This window comes from Neovison vison, chromosome 1, assembly GCF_020171115.1.
Source record: "Neovison vison isolate M4711 chromosome 1, ASM_NN_V1, whole genome shotgun sequence".
NCBI lineage: Eukaryota > Metazoa > Chordata > Mammalia > Carnivora > Mustelidae > Neogale > Neogale vison.
Genome location: NC_058091.1, coordinates 59,681,460 through 59,700,010, shown reverse-complemented (window position 1 = coordinate 59,700,010; position 18,551 = coordinate 59,681,460). Strand labels below are relative to the sequence as shown.

General features: G+C 38.7%; 1 protein-coding gene across 3 annotated transcripts in view; it reads right to left on the bottom strand.

Moving 5' to 3' along the window:
* Window positions 1-18,551, bottom strand: part of HIVEP2 (HIVEP zinc finger 2) — a 198,869-nt gene that overhangs the window by 78,087 nt on the left and 102,231 nt on the right. For all 3 annotated transcript variants that reach the window (XM_044247626.1, XM_044247633.1, XM_044247641.1), the window contains one exon: window positions 10,368-10,480. The gene's annotated coding sequence lies outside the window, so the exon portion shown is untranslated. Of the gene's footprint in view, window positions 1-10,367; window positions 10,481-18,551 lie in introns of those variants that run through there.

The window sequence follows — 18,551 nt, the reverse complement described above, 5'->3', positions numbered from 1 at the left end:
TGGGGGAACAGCAGGCAGAGAGAGAAGCAGGCTCCCCACTGAGCAAGGAGCCTGATGCAGGACTCGATCCCCATCACCTGAGCTGAAGGCAGACACTTAACTGACTGAGCCACCCAGGTGTTCCTTTCTATTCCTTTTAAATTGCAAGGTAGTCTGATATAATTTAAAATTCTTCTTTGTAACATAGACAACTCTGAAAGTTCTTTTATTGTGCCCAATTTGCTATAATAATGGATTTAAAACAAACATACCAAAAATCAACCAAATATAACTATGATATAAATGTCACCTTTTCTCCTTTAATATGCTATTCATCTTAGCAAGGCAATTTAAAATTTTTCTTTAAGTCTATTATTATTCCTAAATGTTAAACCGTCAGACGTATCCTTCCTGCCTCCTAGCAGATTCTGCACCCTTCACCTGTTTCATCACGGTGAATGTATATTTTGTCTGTTTATTGGCACACGAATATCCTTGAGGACAGGAAAAGAAGTGGTGTGTGCGTGTGTGTATGTGTGTGCACGCGCACACGGGCACGCACTTCCCTGGATTGTTCTCATGGAAATCTCCCACGTGGGAAAAGGGCCAAGGAGAGCCTGAGGACTTCCCTGACCCTGAGCCAAGGGTGTGGTAATGTACTCACCATAACCAGTTGGGTGCTTAAAGGGAAGGAGTGGGAAGGAGGAAGGGGAAAGCTGCTAGTAAGTGTTGAAATCTTTTACCTGTGAGACAATAATCTAAGAATCTAACATTTTTGCAATATTCAAATATTTTGTGAAGACTTCTCGGGACTAACATAGTCTCAGGTGATACCTTTAAGCCCAGCCAGAGCACTAAGATCAACCACGGTTTATATAAACTTGACCCATTAAGGAGGAATCACTGAAGGAAGTTCAGCTTTTTCTTTCACTGACATAGTTTAATTATATCTTCAAGATTAAGTTGTAACTTTTAGGATGTTTCCATCCCTACCCTAAGGAAATCCCTTCAAAAACCACCCATGATCTTTAAACTGGAGAAGACAGTGGCCCTTTCTTGGATCAGAACACTGGTGACAACTCTGCAGCACTTGATACTGTTAGACATACCTTCCTTAAATATTGAGTTCCCAGCTCAAAATCAGACACACAATAGACAATAAATAAAAGCTCTTCTTCTTATGAAGTTCCTTCCCCCTTAGCTTCTTTGATATTTGCCTGTCTTGATGTCCAGCTACAATTCTGATAGCTAAAATACCTTGGAATCTATCCTCTATCTGATTTTCCAGGCCCAGATGAAGCATCTTCTCCCCTGTATGCTTCTCATTTTTCCCGTGTCAAAATTAATACCTCTCTCTTTGGAGTTCTCATAGCCCTTTCTTCTACTCCTGCTATGACAATGATCATCATCTCCTTTGGATTTTAGTTAACTGAAGACATATTTTATAACCACACCTAAGTTTTCAGCTACATGGGAAGGAGACCACACTTGTTTCATCAGCACACACCTTTGGCACAATGTTTTGCACATGCCTGGATTTCCATAAATATTAGTGGGATTCAAGAATCTACTGAAGTTGTTGAACGGAACAGAATCTTTAACTTCTTCTTGTTTCCCACCCCTCCATTGCCCAACACAAGCCCAAACCTGCAGATCATGTAATCCCCTCTGTCCCCTCCTGTGTATTCCTATTTCATCCAGCCCAGTTTAGAACCCAATAACCTCTCATGGAGACTATCCCAATAGCTCCTAACTTCTCTACCTCCAAGTCTTCTACCTCTTACTTATAAAGTGAAGTAAGGTATATTGCCAAAATGTAATCTAACCATCTTACTCCTCGACTCAAAAATGGGTAAAGCTTCTCTGATGTCTACCGGACGAATCTGCTAACTGCACACTGAAGGCCCTCTGCACGCCGGATCTCTTGACATCGTTCTTTCTGTTTCTTCCATGTCTCCTCCTCACTCAGCGAACACAGCATGTTAGTTTCCACTCCATGAGGACACCCATACCATCCACCTGTTTCTTTGCCTATGTGGATATGATTCTCTCCAACTGTCAAAACATTGCCCATCGTGAAGCCTTCCTCAGGAAAGACTTCCTGATCCCTAAGCCCTTTCCCCTCACATACCCACAAGAAAGTGCGGATGATTTCCTCCTCTGAATGGGCAACATGTTTTACTTACACATCTCTGGGGATGCTAGTTAAGCTTTCTTTTATCCAAGTCAGGTAAAAACAGTCTCATCTCTCTTTTAGATTTGTTAAGCACAGGAAAGGCTAAAATGCAGACTTCCTCCTTGTTTTATTCCTCTAACCACCAGAACACTAAATTGCATATGGCAGAAATGTCATAAATATTCATTGAATTTAACCTAAACTGAAGCTTTTACAAATAGCCAAAAAAGCTCAGGTTCCATGTAAGAAGGATGGGGGCCAAAGCCAAGTTAGTGCTGGCATCTGTGATGATTGGTGTTCTCAAAATTTCCACTTAAGGCTGATGACAGAATTAAGCTCTGCTACAGTCAATGAATAATTTATTTGTGCACAAAACATTCTGTTAATGGAAATCTTTTTATGGCTCAAGATCTAAAATATATTTACTGCCCTATAGTTATTAAATGTTTGCTTTAATCATTAGTACACAAGGTAATGACAAATGATAATTACAGGATCATTATATGCTCTTAAACTGATTTAATCAAGAGCATCTCTTCTGAAATTCAAAAACTCAGTGGATGGGAATGGGGGTGGACTACAATGGAACCCGCCAACTCACTGCCACCATCAAATTTAAGAACCTAAAGATTTTGTTGTTAGAAACACCACCAATTGAGAGAATAACTTTAGATTCAAACAGCTAATACATTTTTTTTTTTTAATTTTAATGCTGAAGTAAAAATCCCATTGCTTCCCTGATGTGGACTGCTCCAACTGAATAAATCATAGCAAAAGAGCAGTTCATGTGTTTGCGCATTCCCTAGATTTCCCAGCCTGCCAAAAAATGTTCCTTTGCTGTGCTATTTCAGCAAGTCGTGAGATGACAATGATTATGCTCCTCAAAAGGAAAAGATAGCTATTTTCCCCGTTTTTATTTTTGGATGCTGAAAGGCACACTTCTGGCTGCTGTGAGTACTCTGACAAGTACACATGTTCCTGAGGAGGTGAATTTGTGGGGGATTTTGGCAGGAGTAAGGTTGAGAAAACCTAAAACTATCCTAAGCTCTTGGGAAATATTTAAGGACAGCAACAAGAGGAAGAAGACTCAGGTCTTCCAGTGAATTCCTGTTTTCAACTATCAACCCTCATGGAGAAAGAAAACCATGTAGTATAAAATATATGCTTTTTATCTACTTTTATCTCAAATTCAACTAGTTTACAATCAAGTTCACCACCCTATTACTGAAACCAGTTTCTCTCTTTACTTCTCTTTTCCTATTAAAAGTAACATTCAAACTCTCAGGCTCAAAGCCTTGTGTCCTCATTGACAGTTTCCTTCTGCTCCCCTACCCCCATATTGCACAGATACAAATGCACATGTACACACACACACACACACACACACACACCCCTACACCCAATCAGGCAGCCCTACGCTGACTTCCTGCATACCCTCCCTTACATTATCTGTGTCCCGTCAATCCTTATTGCTGCCCCTCCAGTTTAGGCCCTCCACACCTGCCTGAGATCCCACTGCACAAAATCAGATTAGAAGGTACTCTGGGTCCAACTGGCAAATTCCCAAAAGACAGGTTTAGGTACAGTATCCTCAGGTATATGGAATGTAGGAATAATGAACAGAGGCCGTGACCTGTGGAAGTATCAGGAGAGTCTTAAGGAAAACAATTGGAGCAGAAAGTAGCCACAAGGGTACCATAATGCATGCATACCTGAGAAGTGGGAAATTGAGGAAGAGATTGGAGCAGTGAAGTCAGAAAGAATCTCCTGAACCTCAGTTCAAGTGTTCACTGTAGTTTTCTAAAAGTACCTCTGTCTGTGATGCGAGGAGAGGTAAAAGGCACCCCATGAACTGACAGCTCTTGAGTGTAAGTGCTCTTAAGTGCCTTCTGTGCTTTTAGGGACTCCTGCACCTACACACCCCACCCTACCCTCACCACTACCCCTGCATCGACCCTCACCACTACCCCCAACCCACCCTCACCACTACCCCCTGCACCCCACCGTCACACTACCCCCAAATCATCCTCACCACTACCCCCTACACTCATTACTACCCCCTGAAACCCCACCCTCACCACTACCCCCCTGCATCCTACCCTCATCATTACCCCCCACGCTACCCTCGCCACTACCCCTGAACCCCACCCTCACCATTTACCCCTGCACCGACCCTCACCACTACCCCAACCCCACCCTCACCACTACCCACCCACCCTCACCACTACCCCCCTGCACCCTCCTTCACCACTATTCCCCCTACCTCACCACTACCCCTGCACCCCACCCTCACCACTACCCCACCCTACCCTCACCACTACCCCCTGCACCTCACAGTCATTACTATCCCCCCACATGCCACCCTCACCATAACCCCCATCCTACCCTCACCACTCTCCCCCTGCACCCCACCCTCATTACTACCCTCTGCACCTCACCCTCACCTGTACCCCCCAACACCCCACCCTCACCACTCCCCACCACACCCAATGTTCATTACTGTCCCTGGACACCAGCCAGCACAACAGGGCTGGATTCATCTTCCTAATGTGCAGGCCTGATTGTTCTCTCTTCTGCTCAAAAATGTTCAGAGCCTTCCCACCACCACAGGCCGAATTAAATGCATACCCTCCCTACCAGAGTCAAAGACAGCTGTACCCCACATTCACATTACATTTACACCTGTGTCTCCTAGGAAGCCTTCACTTCAGAGGCCATGTTTTATTTTATCTCATTAAATCTTTTCAGAGGTCAATTGTTTTTGTTCCCATGGTCAAGACAAGGACAATAAAATGTCCTTGTCAGGGGAATAAAGGCGTTTTTGTTTTATTTGTGGGGGAGAACACTGTTGTTACTCTATATAGAGATTTCTTTGCATTCAAAAAGATCATTAGAAAAACACAAAATTTATTCTTACTGCTCTGCTCTGGGTATTTAATAAGTAGCAGACATGCTGACTCATCTCACTAATATGATTAAAATTCAATATGCACCCAGGTATAAATTTGCAGTCCCCAAAATGAACTTTAAAAAGAAAACTCACAGCCAAATATTTTTATTGAATTAAACAAATATTTATTGAATATCTACTATTTTTTTCAATCACCATTTTCAAGGCTGAAGAGGACACCCACAAAATAGACACAAGCCCTCAAGCAGCTTATAGGGTAGCATGTGAGAGAAAAATTTCACATAAATCACTTTAATATAAAGCACAAAAATCCATACAAAAAGTAACATTAGAGAAGTAAAAATTATTAAGGGAATTCAGAGGGAAATGGTAAAACATGAAGATGAATCATACTAAAAAAAATAGCTAACCAGTTTCTCAAATCAGTAAAGTACAATTAACCAAAAAATAATAACGCAAATAATAGATGAGGTTGAAAACTCAAAGTTAATTGGTCTTTTGACAATTCATGGATGAGAAGTCAATGTGAGATCAGGTTCATAAATAAAGATCTCTAAGTGGGTCATTTTGGCCAATATCCACTTCAGCAATTTATTACGAAAACTACCCAAGAGAATCAGAATCTCAAAGGCTATTCTTCATCTATAGGGATGCTGCCTGGAGTCTGTGAGATTCTCAAAGCTGGGAGAGTGTCTGGGAGAACTAAACAGTTGTACCACCAAGGAAAGTAAAGGTACACTGCCTCCAATATTCCCTTTCAGACCTGATTTTTCTTCCAAACTTCCATATAGCGTCTATTTCCTTATTTGATTCATACTGAACAGAATAGAGTGACTGCATCAACAAAGCTCCAATAATTGAATACTGGCAGTCAGCCAGACCGGTGACCTGGCAGCTAGGGATACCCTATCTGAAGTTGCGGGAACCAGAGTTCAAGTCTGCCTCTACCACTCACTAGTGCTGCGACTTTGAGCAAATCACTCACTTGTAACCCCCTGAGCCTCCGTTTCCTCATACACAAAATAAAATGTGAGTGCTATGTACATAATAGTTATTGCCTAAAGTGAGATAATGTAACATGGAAGCCATTTGTAAACTGTATAGCATTACACAAATGGTAATTCACGTCATCAGGGAAACAAGGAATATAATTACTAAATCCTGTTGAGTAGGTTATATGTGGAGAATAAAAGATGAGAGGTTTATCCCTCACAACTACCCTTCAGTGCATGCTAAAGTCAGGAGGAAAGAAGGATAGGCAGAAAGGAATATTATGAGATGATATAAAAGCAAACTTCAGTCAGTTTTCTGACAACTAAAAAACGCTCATGGACCAAATGTGCTCTGTTCATACTGCTGATTTAATTAACGCTTGTTGACTGAATGATGAATACATGAAGGGGTCAGGAACTGAATGTGGGAATGAATGAAGGCATAGCCAAGAGAAATGGATGAACAAAGCAGGAGGTATCAGGTATGTGTCAAGAGCGAAAGAAATAATTTGGGAAAAATGAACCCATGTGGCCCAAGAAGCTAACAGTAATGGGGTCCATTCACACAGACTATAACGGCAGAAGAAACAGCAGCCCTGATAAATAGAGACTGGTTCTAGGCTTCCTGTCATTCCAGTAATACTCATTCATAAATACTGACACCTTCTCCAGTTGCCTAAAAACATAAAGGACCCAAACAGAAGAGCTGCATGCATGCAAAAAACTATAAAAATGACCCCACATGAAAGGAAACATTTTGAAGGCCACAACACATTGAAGCTCATAAGGTCTACTCTGAATTCTATGTGATAGCTAGAAAAATTATATCAAACCCATAGAGAGCAGAGAGTAAATCTAATTTGCAACATTACCAAATCTTTACAAAATCTGCTAAAACGTGTCCAAATAGAATGGATTAAAAGTTTCCTCAGTTTTATTTTCCCTATTTGTATAACTAATGACATATATATTTAAATTATTTATTTAATTTATTTAGGTATTCTATTTTACTATTTATAAATTAAATTTGGATTTCAATAACTTCTGGCTCCAAAAATTACTAACTATAATGACTATGTAATTCTGAGTTAAGTAATTAACTGCTCTGAAACCCAATTTTCTCAAGTGAATACGGGACTCTTACTTTTTACTTTAAAGATTTTATTTATTTATTTGACAGAGAGAGAGAGAGAGATCACAGTAGGCAGGGAGAGAGAGAAGGGGAAGCAGGCTCTCTGATGAGCAGAGAACCCGATGTGGGGCTGGATCCCAGGAGCCTAAGATCATGACCTGAGCCAAAGGCAGAGGCTTAACCCACTGAGCTACCCAGGCGCCCCACTTACTTTTAACTTTAAAAAGTGTAAGTACCTGTAGCACAGAGCCCAACTCACAGAACATGTTAAGCATTTTCACCATCCTTCTTACCTTTTCTCAGCTTAAAGAAGAAATACCACTTACACAGTTCTTTTTTTTTTTTAAGATTTCATCTGTTTATTTCAGAGAGAGAGAGAGAGAGAGAACGCACAAGCAGGGGGGAGGGCAAAAGGAGAGGCAGAAGCAGGTTCCCTGATGAGCAGGGAACCCAACGCAGGGCTTGATCCCAGAACCCTGAGATCATGACCTGAACAAAGGCAAATGCTTAACCGACTGAGCCACTCAAGCTCCCCACCATTTACATAATTCTTAAATAATTGCAACTGATGCAATGAAAGAATATAATTTTGAACACATTGTAAAGGTCCATAGTCCACCTACCTTAAAATGAATAATTTCAAGACAAATCAAAAGCACTGGCTACACAAAAGAAAATGGCAACAAATGAGGAGCAATATTGTTGATAGAAAGATAAATTTTTTTTTTACTATGTGTTATAAAAAGTGATATAAGAGAAAGATCATCCTAATGGTGAGGGTTTTCCTGTCTTGGAAACTGCCTTCTATTTACTACCAATGTGGGGAGGGGAAATCAGGCAAATTTCTAAAATGTATTATTTGAAAAAAATATCCTCACTTGGACTAATGGGCAAAGCCAGGTTCACAGACAAAGTCAGGGAGAGACTGGTGATTATACACAACGCAGACATCATAAAAAACCATACTAATTTCATATGATGTGTTTCCTAACCAAAGCATTTGGTTTAATTGAGAAAATGTACCCATCTCAATGAGTTCTGTCACCAGTGACAGGCTAAAGAATCAGTCACATGATTAATAAAGTGCTAAGTACTGTTATGTTTAAATAATGACACAGCTACCATTACCACTACTAACCATCCTCATAAACACTAATAGTTGTTGAGCTCCTACCACCTGCCAGGAGTTTAATCCTCACATAATCTTATGAATTTACTTTACCCACCCCCCAAAAATTATTATTTTAAAACACAGTGACTCCCAGTATGCCAACTTTGGAGCAAAGGTTCCCAGAACACACATGTAATAAACAAGAAATCCAGCTGTTCTCAATGTCCTGGCCAGGTGTATTCTCAGGCAGCACTCAGAGAGCATAACTTGCACAGTGTCCTAAACATCCCTTAAGGGGCGCCTGGGTGGCTCAGTGGGTTAAAGCCTCTGCCTTCAGCTCAGGTCATGATCCCAGGGTTCTGGGATCGAGCACCGCATCGGGCTCTCTGCTCGGTGGGGAGCCTGCTTCCCCCTCTCTCTCTACCTACCTCTCTGCCTACTTGTGATCTCTGTCAAATAAATAAATAAAATCTTGAAAAAAAAATCCCTTAAGTTAGGTACTATCAGCCATAATTTAACTATAACACAATGGGGTACTTTGAGAATAACTGTAAAAGCCAAACTTGTGAGTACATGGAGAATTAAGTGAGGCAGACAAAAACATTTAGGTTAGTGGTGCTCAGTATTCATTATCATTTTCTAACATCTACTCCAGCTATTGAAGAATTAAAGTTTTGCTTTAGAAACTGTCTTTTAATGTTTCTCTTCCTGAAGGGTTTTTTATCTAACTGCCTTATATCCCTTTAACTATCTGATTTTATTTCTTTTTCTGAATGGCACCATATGCCCATAACAATGTAAATTACTGGTCACAAATGAATCTTGGGCCATGAGCCTTACAGACAAAACGAAAAGATGTCCTGGAGTTTCCAAGCTTGGTATTTATTTCTGCACTCACTGAATACTCAAAAGCCACACTAACAAATCAAGTTCTAGGGCAGTTGTCTCAAGGGAGACCATTTCAGACAAACCTAAAGCAGTTGTTGGCATCATATGAATTATGCAACCATATCTCTGAAAAACCACCTGACCTCATCACATCTTAAGATGTTGATAGGTGAAGCAGATACTATTAGTTTGGTTTCAAAGTCTGCTCCCCAAATGATTAGCCACTTTCTCCTCTTATTCATTATCATCCATCAGGTTTTTAAATAGCTTCAGTTCATTCAGAGGAAAATTAAATAACAAGCTGTACAATTTAGAATTGTGCATAAGATTTAGAATTTCAGAAACTGAAATCTTGTGACTGGACTAGAAAAATAAATATTTTTCCAAATTTTCTGTTACTGTGTAAAGGGTTAATTAAAGCATGAGTTTGCCTGGATTAAAAAAAAAAAAAAAAGAAGAAGAAGAAGAATTACCAAACCTTAAAATCAGTATCATTTAGAGTTCTGATGCCAAAAATCTGTTTGACAGAGCAGGCTTTACTATACTGACATTTTAGCAGTAGCCAAAGTCCTGTTCCCACTAAATTCAGTCTTGGCAGCACCAGTAATTTACTAAAAGCCTTAACTCATCTTGGTTAGGAGTTCTCTACCTCGAGAGCTTTCCACAAAACACAGTGCAACGAGGAAGTTGAATTGAGCAAGACTTAAAGGTTTCTATTCTTATCACATAAACCAAGCTTTCTGTAAAATGAGAATGGCCTAAATAAAGAGAGATACTAATTTACTCAAAATGTTCATTAGATTTTAGATTTGCCTCTGATACAATAACAGTACAATTATACATAAATATCTCACTAATGGTAAAATCTGATATTTTTACATTATTCCAAGATTTCAACAAGCAAATAAGTACTAAAATAATAAATAAAAGAATCTGGTCCCAAATTACAAGTGACAACATTTTCTAATTTTCTCATCTTTCTAATTGGTACATTCCCAGAAATAATGTAAACACTTACAAACATGTTCATTTAGATAGCATGCCAAACATCTTTCACAGGTAGGAAGGGCCTCAAATCATCACTGCCAAAATTTCACATAAAGCTTAATATTTTGCTTAAAAGATATTTCCAATAATTTTGAAATCAAACCATATAAAAAGCACTTGACTCAACTTACCCAGCAGTTGACTGTTAATGAATTGGTAAAAGAGTGTTCCAACCAAATCAGTTCACTTAGTTTTTCAAGTGGATCTCATTACCATTGTCTTTTTAAAAATTCAAAGACTCCACCTAATGAGGAAAGGAAAACAAAAACAGTGTTTAAACCAGAGCAGCATCATGGCATCAATACATTAATAACACAGAAATCAAATCAAGGGACGCCTGGGTGGCTCAAGTTGGTTAAGCAGCTGCCTTCGGCTGAGGTCATGATTCCAGCGTCTTGGGATCGAGTCCACATCGGGCTCCTTGCTTGGCAGGGAAGCCTGCTTCTCCCTCTGCCTCTGCCTGCCATTCCGCCTGCCTGTGCTCACTCTTTCGCTCTCTCGCTCTCTCACACAAATAAATAAATAAAATCTTAAAAAAAAAAAGAAGGAAAAAAGAAATCAAATCAAGATTCTTACTAAATCTTCTCCTAAGTTACTGTGCTTCTTAAGAGTATAAAACAACAAAAGCATCTGCTAACTAAACCAATCCAGTTTGGGGCAAAATGAATGTTCGAGCATAAAGAAAACAATAAAATGACACAGTCAATGTGAGAGCAGAAAAGTTTATTGTCAGTACTGATTAGCACACAGAAGCAAGGACTATATAATGACAGTTAGGATATGTAAAATTAGACGTGAGAAAAAGAGGCAACTGATTGCTTTAGAATTCAGTTCATTGATTCCTATTAATTTACCAATGCAATGCAAGTGTGTAGGCTGTAGTTCCTTAAAGCAGTTAAGCTCTAGTTCCATATAATCTCTGTTGAGGAATATAAACTAAAACTTATAATCAGTCACTTGGAAAGAATTCACTGGCATGAATTTCAAAATCATCCTCAGAATGTTATACCTGGTCTTCCACAGAAAGTATTTATTCTACTAAAGACCCATAAACAGCTTGATTAGGTTTATAAATAATATCAGTTATTTCCATTCATTTCACCACCTTTTCTACCACCTTACAACTTTTCTAAAGCCCAAATATTAAATTACTATCTCAGCTTCAAGAGAAAGTTTGAGAGAAAGCAAGCTATATCTCATCTGATGAGAGCCTAAAATAAACGGATGCTGGAGGGCCAAGAAGAAGAGTAAGATACAGAGTTGGCTGGTGGCCAGCTACTCCCAAATCAAGTCTCCCCGGGGTGGATTTAGTATGTTTTAAAGTCCCAGAACATCAAACCCAACCACAGTCAAGTGAAAAATCAAAAACCTATCCCAAAGCCAGAAATACATGATTTTTATCATGCAATTTGGAATTAGCCACATATGGCCACATATGGCCCCTCTACTCTAATCCCAACACACACAGTAGTAAAAATTAATTTAACTAACCTCAGTATTTTTAAAAAGGTTGAAATGATTTGCTATCCACTATTAGAAGGTAGATGCTCAAAATAAAAACAAAAACAAAACAAAAATGTTCCTAACCATGGAGAAGACAAATAGCAATAATTATACACACTAAGTAGAAATCCACAGTAGTCATGGGAAATACATTTTCACTTCCAAGACAATCTAATGTCTAGATTCTAGGCTTGACTGCTATTCAGGAAATAGTTATCTAAAAAACTCATGTGGATACGGTCTCCAAAGACTTTTTCATTCACAGAGACAAATAGTCTTAATTATTAGTCTAGGGTTCTTGCCATAAATACAGCAAGACAAAAGTTCAAATGGTTTGGTTATTTTAAATTATTCTGGATCAACAAATATAAGCACCTACAGGAGTTTCAAAACGGTACAACACATCCATTTTTCACACTTGGATATCTAGAGCTGTGAAAATATTTTTGTACTTTTCTAGGACTTGGATAAAAGTTGCAAAGGCCCTTTCAAATAACGTTTGGAACTTAGCTTTATAATACTGCCTCTGAACTACTGCTGTGATGGTTTTGCGCTAGTACAGGGTTTCACAACTTATCCTTCTGTTGGTCACTTTCTGAGGAAAAGCGAGGGCACTTCTTGTCGGAATGGCTCACAGATTGGCTTGAAGATTCTTAAGAATCCTTTTCTTGCTGATTTGTCAATGAATAATGTGAAATTGACCTATACAAAAGTTTAGATCTACCATCCCTCTTCCTATGCTTGTTTATTTCTTAGAGCACGGCTTTCTTAAAGTATGTAGTTCTTGCCTCATAAAAGGACTTAGTACTTGCATGGGGCCAGTCATTAAGCCAGAATATCAGAAGGTCTTTCATCTAGAATATAGCAAGTATGTTTTCGTTCCAATCTAACTATGCTTATCTGAGTGGCCAGTGATTTCAAATTACTTAGGAATTTTTCAGTGGTGGTATGGACACCTCACATCAAACCTCAAAAGCAGAAAGTACAAAATATATTAGTCATCTGTATGGATGATTCAGTAAAATGATTGCTCCTAATTAGCAAAGAAGATACGGATCTGTTGCCTACATAGCAGGTGTGCCTCATGTGTACAAACCACAATACAACATTCTTTAGAAATGTTCATTTCCTTAGAAATGAACAATGACACCCATGATATGATAGTAGGTTCCCTACGATTTCTATGCCACACAGTAGTGCAATGCCTAAAATAATTGTACAACCTGATGAAAGCAGTTGAATCTAAACCTTACCTTTAATTTTTTTGTTGTTTTTTTGTTTTTGTTTTTACTGCTTGCCTCTACACATTAGGAAAAAGGAAAAACAAAAACACCTCAGTGAGTAGTATTTCACCTTCCTCGGAAAATCTAAAAACATCTGAAACTTTGTATTTCAGTTATGTAGTCTAAACAATGGAGCAATTTATCATTAGCTAATATTTATTTGATCATGCTTGTCACCAACTGGTCTATATTTTCGCCACAATGCTGAACCTGAGTGACCTTCTCTAGCTGAATGGTTTACCCCATGTAGTATACAGTAACCATGCCCTCTGAGTGGACCAGACCACTCCCTGAGAGCACTTTAGCTGTCCATACTGTTGCAACAGCGACACAGTAAACTTGCTGTGTCTAGGAGCACACTAGAGTAGCACTTGGCACCCTGGAGTGTGCTTGTGGATTGTGGTGTTTTTATATCCCTGGACTAATCCTTTGTCCGGGTCCTGGTGTTCAAACACCATCCTTCTATTGATGAAGAGACTGAGAAGCAGAAGGTCACAGTCATTTGCTCAAGGTCATGCAACTAGAAGGCAGATTTCCTAACCACTATTCCACTATTTTTCTTTTACATCAATGAGCTTCTCTGAGCACCAAAGATGCTAAAGATGCTTCTTAATATGTGATGGGAGGGAAATAGAGAAGGCAGTGAGTACAAAGTGGGCGGCAACAGACCAGCAAATACCACAGGCTCCACACCACCCTCTTTATCATGGTTGCAAGTAACTTGCTTCTTTGTAAACCTAGTAAAAAACTGAGAATAAGGAGAATAAGGAAACAGAATAACTTCAGACTGTTAGAGACCCAAAACATCCTGGCATATTTTGGCAGGACTCCAAAATAACATTTGGAAAGCAGTACCTTAACCGCCAGAGTCAGTACAGCTGCCCTACTTAGCCATCTGTATTATTTTTCTTTAGAAACACATAACAACATTGAAGACATTTTTAACCAAAAAAACCCTCAATCTCATCATCCAAACACAATTATTAACATTTTTTACAAATGTATTTATTTCCCATGGAAGCATATGTTCACATAGATGTTCTCATAACACATATAACAATGTATTCTGGTTTTGTCATTTAATATGTCACAAACACATCCTACATTTCCATGTAATTCATACAGTTCTCATTTTTACTAGCCATATAATATTCCATAGTTTGCATATGTAGTCATTTCCTCAACCATTCCTCTGTGTGGGAACATCTAAGTTGTTCTCATTTATTTTTAATGCTAGAGATGCTACTAATAGTAGAGATACTTTCTTCCTTAAAAACATTAACAGAAATGGGATTAGTAAATCATAGTATGAGTATTTTTATGGACTTCACATTTCTAGCCATATTGATGTGAGGAGATTGAAATCATGTATGAAGCTACCAACAATAAGTGAGCACTCCACTTTCACAAAACTTTCTCACCCTTTCATGTGATTAAATTCTTTTGGTGGTTTATTTAATGTAAACTGGCACTTCTGGGTTGTCTTTTTATACCAATGGTGACCATAATTACTCTCCCATTTAAAAATAATTTCATTGTCTTTCCTTTCTAATGTGAAAATTATCTCTACCCATATAATTTGACTACATTGTAGTCCTGTTTTTTCTTATGCATTTAAATGGCACTTTAATACAATATATACATTAACTTCTCTACAAATTGTTCCATACGTTCAATAAATGTAAAGAAGAAGAATCTTTAGATCTTTAACCATGTAATATATCTGGCATGTATTTGACAAGTTCCAAGTTATCCACATACCATTTACTAAGTTTGCTCTATTATATTTTAAGTGTGTTATTGTATCATAATGGGTCCATTTATAGGCTTCTGTAAACTTTGTTCAGACTGAGTAAATGTAATCTGACTGGCATTATCGTAGGAACTTGCTGTTCATGTGTTAGGCAGTTTTAATTATTACTGTGGTTTATAGTATGTTTGAAATCTACAGTAGGGCTAGATTTGATAACCTTGTTCTCTTTTTTTCCCCTCCAAACACTCCTTCATATTTCCTTATGTGTGCATAGATACTTGCAAATTTCTCACCCATTTTTCCCAGATTATATTACCTGATTAAGTGTAATATTTGCCTTCCGCATTCAGCCATACCCAAAAAATCCCATTAGAAGTTTTAATAGAATTGATTGAATCACATATAAGCATCCTTTCAATATTTTATTTTGCCATGTAAAAAATAGTGTATTATCTTGCATCTCTACACTTATTACATTTTTACATTCAATAAATATTTGCATTCTAAAAAACTTGGTTCTGTGCCTTCCCAAATTCCATTTCACTTGCTTAGAAATAGTTAATTTCTCAAGTCCAACAACTGAATTGTGTTACTTCCTCATAAGATCCCCTGAATAAAATCCTTTATATGCAGGCAAACAGTGATTAAATAGAAGTGTTAAGTTCCAGCTTAAATAAAACATCCTAATTGCCTCAACAATGATGAAATTAAACTATATAAATGACACAACCACCACAAAATAATATCCCACAGAACCACTTTATTTTCTTAGTATATTTACAAGACACTGCCCCAAATTCATTTAAAAACATCATCCCAACCACTGTCTGCTATCTGAAGACTAGGTTCAAAGATTGAGCAAAACCAACAGAAAAATGCAAATTATTTAAAATTATGATAATCTTTTTTTTTTTTAAGATTTTATTTATCTACTTGAGAGACAGAGATCACAAGTAGGCAGAGAGACAGGCAGAGAGAGAGAGGGAAGCAGGCTCCCTGCTGAGCAGAGAGCCCAATGTGGGGCTCGATCCCAGGACCCTGGGATCATGACCTGAGCCAAAGGCAGAGGCTTTAACCCATTGAGCCACCCAGGTGCCCCTAAAATTATGATAATCTTTTAAACATAAACTTGACTAGGGGTTTCTGGATTGCTCAGTCAGTTGAGGATCTTCCTTTTAGCTTGGGTCATGATCTCAGGGTCCTTGGATGGAGCCCTGCATCAGGGCTCCCTGCACAGTGGGGAGCCTCCTTCTCCCTCTGCTGCTTTCCAGCTCTGCCCCCGCTCCTGCACTCAGGCTCTCTCTCTCTCCCTTTCTCTCTCTTCCTTTCAAATAAATAAATAAATCTTAAAAAAGAAAAAACATAAACTTGACTGAGAATATTGTACATGTTACTGCACATTTAATTGAGTCCATGTGCTATCTTCCTTGATGTAAGAGACCCAGGGACTCTCAAGGAATTTTGTGTTTTATAGAATGTATGAGTACCTGAAGAATTCTAGACATCATAGTGAAAAGGAAGTAAGGGCAGATGGAAGAAATGGAAGGGGAAAGACCAGGAATATCTGCACGAAGATAGACAAATAAGGACAGAAGCTATTTTCCATCCTCACTTTGAACGTCACACTATGTGTCAAGTTGAGTGAAAGCATGAGTGACGTGCCTCTCCAACTTCCTGAAGAAAGAAACACACAGAAAATGTGGCAAATATTTAATCTGAGCCTTGTTTCCTGAAAGACTGCAAGATGCCCACAGATTTTCTTTCCCAGAGTTCAAAATAGCAAGCTGAGTGGGTGTAGCACTTCAAGTGCAAAAGAAAAAAAAAAAAAAAAAGGTAACTAAGGAAAAGGAAATCATACTTTTTGCTTCTCAGTATGAGAATGCTAAAAGAAGTCAGTTAAAGGGATTTTAATGATTTACATCTAGAGCTATCTTGAATCAGGACATAAATATAGTCCTGATACTTAACCAGGGCCTTCTGGTCACTTTGAAAGGTAACAGTTTCTATGAAAAGACTAATTTCCAACCTCACTGGTGGAGTAAGAGCGAGCAGTTCCACTCCAATACAGCCAGGGACCTAAATGATGACAATACAACACTGGCAAAAGGGAGACTTGAAAATTCCTGGGGTCTCTACCCTTCCCAGGGAGAGAAACCTTCCTCCACAATGCTTTTGAAACTTGAAGTGCTTATGAGTCACCAGAGAAGTGTGTTGAAATGTGGATTCTAATTCTATGGGTCTGGATGGGGTCTAATTTGGGAGAGTTCCGTGGTGATGTTAATGGCTGGTCTGAGGTCCCCATTTTGAGAAGAGCAGAATACAGGTTTACTAACAGCCAGACAGCAGAAGTAACAGTCAACCAATTAAGAACATGTGCACAGGTGTCTCACACCGCACTAGCTGTTCTAAGAAATAATAAAGTGGACCATAATAACAAAGCCCCGAGCCAACATATAAGAACTACTTTAAAAAGTTAAATGCCAAATGCTAACATGTGTGGTAGTGACTCTAGACATGATAGATGAGGAGAACAGCAAGAGTTGTATACAGGCTAGTTTCGTGGCAAATGGTTTCCCAGAATAGGCTATGCGCCATCAGGCTCCAAGTTTGGGGTGGTGTGGACAGAAAGAGTGCGGGAGCCCAGAAAAGGTAATGCTGGAAGGCACGCTGAGAGTTCCCAAAAACGAAGACTGCAGTGTGCCTGTTTCGTGGGTGTAGATATTAGCATTTGAAATTTTAACTTGAATTCACTTGAATCAGGCGACAGGAACTTCTGACTTTGTTTAAAATTTGTAAGTTTGGGAATGATAGCGCTATTCTAGGGCAGTAAAGAAATGGGTAGATTTAGGGGCGCCTGGATGGCTCAATGGGTTAAGCCGCTGCCTTCAGCTCAGGTCATGATCTCAGGGTCCTGGGATCGAGTCCCACATCGGGCTCTCTGCTCAGCAGGGAGCCTGCTTCCCCCCCTTCTCTCTGCCTGCCTCTCTGCCTACTTGTGATCTCTCTCTGTCAAATAAATAAATAAAATCTTTAAAAAAAATGGGTAGATTTACCTGAGTCTTATGCAAATTTTCTCCACTGGCAATAGCAACAGTATTATTAATGATGTTTTAAATTTAAGCCTGGTAGCAAAAATTACCGTGTGTGTGTGTGTGTGTGTGTGCATATGTATGCCTTTGATTAACATATGTCTCAAATGATTAACAGGTTTAAAAGCACTAGAATGTACCTTTTCACTACAACAGAATTAATAGCCTTCTGTTATTTGGGATGCTGAATTTTACTTTTATTATAAAAATAAACACTTTTTTCTTCTATAAAGTACTTTTAGATGGCACATACCCACACACACACTCAGCTCCAACATTATTCTTCCCTTTCCTCCCACACTGGCTGACAATGGGAAGAAAACACATCCAGAAACAGAATGAAATTATTAATGAGTTATACCTTAGTTGTTTTTTAAATCTCCTTAGAAAATTCCTGTCAACCTACAATATTTTCAATATATTGCCCAGTGGATTTAACAGGGAAAAAAAAAAAAAAACCCAGAAGATTGCAAAAGTCAATAAACATAAAAAAATCAATCTCTAACTTTTTTTTTTTTAAACTGAAAAAATTTACGGGGAGATGGAGTACCTTTAAGCTGCAGGAGGGAAGGGAAGCATGTGAAAGAGAAATAATACATTTTAGCATTGGGGGGGTAGGGTCAACAAACTTACTGAGTTTCAGTTCCATTTTTGAACTACCAACTTCATCTTATTGTAAGCAATAAG